The following is a 4,311-nucleotide window of genomic DNA, read 5'->3' on the forward strand; positions in this document are numbered from 1 at the left end:
CGGCGGCAGGCGGGCGAGGTTTCGCCGTAGGAGCGTCAGAGGACTCTGCTCTCATTATGTCCGCTCGTAGCGCGGAACGGGACTCACTCGTCCCCTCTCCCCAGTACAAGCGCTGGTGACGTCATCGGCCAGTCCCAAGATGCGGGCGCGTGTCCGGCAGAGCGACACTGCGAGCAAATGGGCACGCTTCTGCAGTGTATACATGAAGGCGCCTCTCACACAGCTCCTGCTTCTACATCTACATACCTACTCTGCAAACCAACGTACGATGTATTGCGGAGCGTACCACGTACAACTATTTAAGTCATTCAGTTTCCTGTTCCTCTTGTAAAGAGAGCGAGGGAAAATGACTGGTTAAAAGTTTCCGTATGAGCCCTGATTTGGCTCGTCTTCGTGGTCTTTACGCGAAATGTATATTGGAGGCAGTAGAATCGTTCCGTGGCTCTCAAATGCCGGTTCTCATAACTTTCGAAATAGTGTCGCGAAAAAAGCGTCGTCTTCTCTCCAGGGGTCCCACTTCAGTTCACGAAGCATCCACGTAATACCTGCGTGCTGATCGAACCTCCCAGTAACAAATCTAGCAACATGTCTTTATATCGCCTCAGTGTCTTCCTTCAATCCGACGTGGTACGAATCCCAAACACTAGAGCAGTAGTAAAGAATAGGTCGCACTAGCGTTCTATACGCCATCTGCTTTATAGAGGAGCGACTGTTTCCAAAAATTCTTCTACTAAAACGAAATCGATCACACGCCTTCCTTACTACCAACCTGACGTGTTCATTCCATTTCATATCACTTTGCAACGTTACTCTCAGATATTTAATCGGTGTTACTGTGTGAAGCAAAACATTGCTAATGCTGCATTCGAGCGTTAGACGATTGTTTCTGCTGCTCATCTGAAACTACATTTAGAGCAAGCTGCCTTTCATCACACCTACTAAAAATCTAAGTCATCTTGGCCGTATATAATAATAATGTCATGTGACTAGGGCCTCCCGTCGGGTAGACCGTCCGCTGGTGCAAGTCTTTCGATTTGACGCCACTTCAGCGACTTGCTTGGCGATGGGGATGAAACGATGGTGATTAGGACAACACAACACCCAGTCCCTGAGGGAAGAAAATCTCCGACCCAGCCAGGAAGCGAACCCGGGCGCTTTTTCTTTTCTTTTTTTTTAATCTCATTTTGTTTGATTTTGTTCGTTGCATCGGCTCAGGGCAGACGTCGTAAGACATCCGTTTTAAGTTCGTTGTTGATCGATTAACTCAGTTTTTTTTTTATTACAGAGGGTGCTAACCCTCTGACCGAACATGCTGAACTACCGTGCCGGCTAAATGAGAGGGAGCCAACAGCACCCGGTGTTCCCAGGCGGTCACCCATTCAAGTACTAACAGGGCCCGATGTTGCTTAACTTCGGTGATCGGACGAGACCCGTTGTATTCAACATGGTATGGCCGTTGGCGGCCCTTAGGGTTAACATTCTGTCGCGCTGACAACTCAGCTACCGGGGACAGACATCTTGGCCGTACACCACAGCGTCATCAGCAAACATCAGTGAATAGCTGCTCACCCTGTCCATCAGAGCATTTACTTACATAGAGAATAAGAGTTATTCTATAAAACTTCCCTTGGCCACTCCTGACGATACCCTCAACTCTGATGAACTCTCGCCGTCGCGGACGACGTACTGGGTTCTATTACTTAAAATGTCCTCGAGCCACTCATTTACTTGGGAACCTAATCCGTGAGCCCGATGCTTTCAAAATCCGTGTTGGTTTATGGACAGAAGCTTTTATGTATCAAGCAATATATTACATTCGAACTCAGAATGTGTTCAAGAATTCTGCAGCATATAGATCTTAAGGATATCTGTCTGCAATTCTGCGGATCCATCCTTTTACCTTCCTCATATACAAAAGTCACCTGCGTTCTTTTCTTCCATTCCCTCTGCGCTGTGTGAGATATTCGCTGTAAAATAGAGCTACATAAGACCCAAGAGCAGAATAGGAATGGAAAGGAATATATGGAAAACATTGATAAGGAGAAGAGACAGGATGAAAGGACATCTATTAAGACATGATGGAATGACTTCCATGGTACTAGTGGGAGCTGTAAAGGGCAAAAAATGTAGAGGAAGACATAGTGGAAAAGATCCATCAAATAATTGAGGACGTAGGTTGCAAATGGCGGGCCGCATCAAACCAGTCAGGAGACTGATAACCCCCCACCCCCACCCACAAAAAAAGGAGCCAATGCCACAGAGTACTCTCTGTTAAACCGAATTGGAATTCAATCTGGACCTGACGACTAACTCGTTTTCAGCCCTTTCAGCTGCTTCTCTTGGCTAGGGATGCCTGCTACTATGTCCTCGGTACGGGAGTCTGTACGACTGTATGTTTGCTTAAGCCGTCGGCACACGGACCGTGGTGATGAACGTCAACGATGAGCGTGCTGAGTTCAACGTGCTGCTGAACGCTCAGGAACGGTACGTGGGCCCCAACGTGTTATAGGCGATAGCAATGCACTCCAGCGGCAGTTGTAGGATGTTTATAGTTCGTAAATCACACTGTTTACTCGACAGGCGCGAGTAACATTCCCACGTTAGCTCTATTAAAAACATTTCCTTCACTCTCCACATCCCAGTCACGTTGTTCTACATGTAATATACACAATAAAAACTTCAATATCCATGTACATGTTCTAAGACAATGTCCAATCAATTAAGACACAGGCTTATAAAAGTTCCATTACAAACACTACGACACAAATTTGCAATAGTTCTCCACATAAGATAAACATTATTCTATCATTTCCGCATTTTAGTAGAACCCTAAGGTCATTCTTACTTAATCACTGTTCCTACCCAGTAACAGAATCTTTACAACATGCGAACTACGAAACTTAAAAAGGAACAAAATTTCTTTACACAAATAGCTCAAGCTGTCCTATAGATTAAGCCAATTGAACAAACTCACTCCTCAAAACAAATATGAACTTATATTTACATAACATCAAAATTGTAGTATACACTTACGCTAAACTAATAATAAAGTATCAGAATCCATTAAAAATGCCAACATTAGGGGAAAAAATTGAGATTTGAACCGCGACCATGTCACACATCTCGTTGTGAATCATTAACGCTACTCACTACGCCTAACAGACAACAAACCCCTTAGGCCAATCCTAACATGTTACCATTTGCTAAAAGCTTTAATCGTAACTATGTTATTAGCTGCAATTTAATTATAACAAATTGTACCAAAAGTTTTTAATGGATCCTCAGTGTGTCGCTGCCTTCAAATGGAAGTTACAATAATTCTTTTGCCACGAACATGACGTTTATCATTACTTTATTGCAACGAATCGCACAGTTAATAACGTGTTTTCGAGTGATTCTCAATTTGATGGTGCTCAGAAACTGCATATATTTGTACAGGCTTGAACTGAGTGCCAATATGGCGCCTCACAGCTCTGTGCTGAAGGGAGATGTCGCGCATGTGACGCAGGTGGCGTTGAGCCATCTCATTGGTCAACGCTCAGACGCACGCTCAGAATATCTGACAAGCCAGATATTGCTCTGCACGTTCGTAAAGGCTCCCGAAGCTGCTATTCCACGCTATGACGTCAGAAACTCAGCAGCTCAACGCTCAACGTTCGGATCCACGGTCCGTGTGCCGACGGCCTTAGGATCAATAGTGACCTGCCCGACACAGTCACGTCGTTTAAATATCTTTTTAACGTTGCAAAGTGATGTGAAATGAGACGAACATGTAAGGATTGTGGTAGGGAAGGTGAATGATCGACTTCGGCTTCTTGAGAGAATTTTAGGAACGTTTGGTTCAACTGTAGTACGATCTATCCCTGAGCACTGCTTGAGCGTCTGGTATCGATACCAGGTTGGATTAAAGGGAGGACATCGAAGCCATTCAAAGGCGGCTGCCAAATCTGTTACCGGTAGGTTCGCACAACTTGCAAGTGTTACGGGGATGCTTCGGGAACTGCAATGGGAATCCCTGAGGGAAGGCTACGTCCTTTGCGAGGAACACTACTCAGAAAATTTAGAGAACCGGCATTTAAAGCTGACTGCTGAACGATTCTACTGCCTCCAACACACACTGCGAGTAAGGACCATAGAGATAAGATCCGGGAAATCAGGGCTCATACGGAGGCGTATAAGTAGTCGCTTTTTCTCGCTCTATTTGCGAGTGGAACAAAAAAGGAAATGACTTTTAGTGAATGGGGTACCCTCGGCCACGCTTGCGGAGCATCTATGTAGATGTAGAGGTAGATGTACGATCCTCCTGCGAAA

The 4,311-nt window shown here is 45.1% G+C and overlaps 1 non-coding gene across 1 annotated transcript; it reads right to left on the reverse strand.

The window, feature by feature from the left end:
* Positions 1–1,342: 1,342 nt before the first annotated feature.
* Positions 1,343–1,461, reverse strand: LOC126268240 (5S ribosomal RNA). The gene has a single exon (XR_007549115.1). It is a non-coding gene; the product is annotated as a 5S ribosomal RNA (ribosomal RNA).
* Positions 1,462–4,311: the final 2,850 nt, after the last annotated feature.

The sequence above is a fragment of the Schistocerca gregaria genome, chromosome 4, assembly GCF_023897955.1.
Source record: "Schistocerca gregaria isolate iqSchGreg1 chromosome 4, iqSchGreg1.2, whole genome shotgun sequence".
Taxonomy (NCBI): domain Eukaryota; kingdom Metazoa; phylum Arthropoda; class Insecta; order Orthoptera; family Acrididae; genus Schistocerca; species Schistocerca gregaria.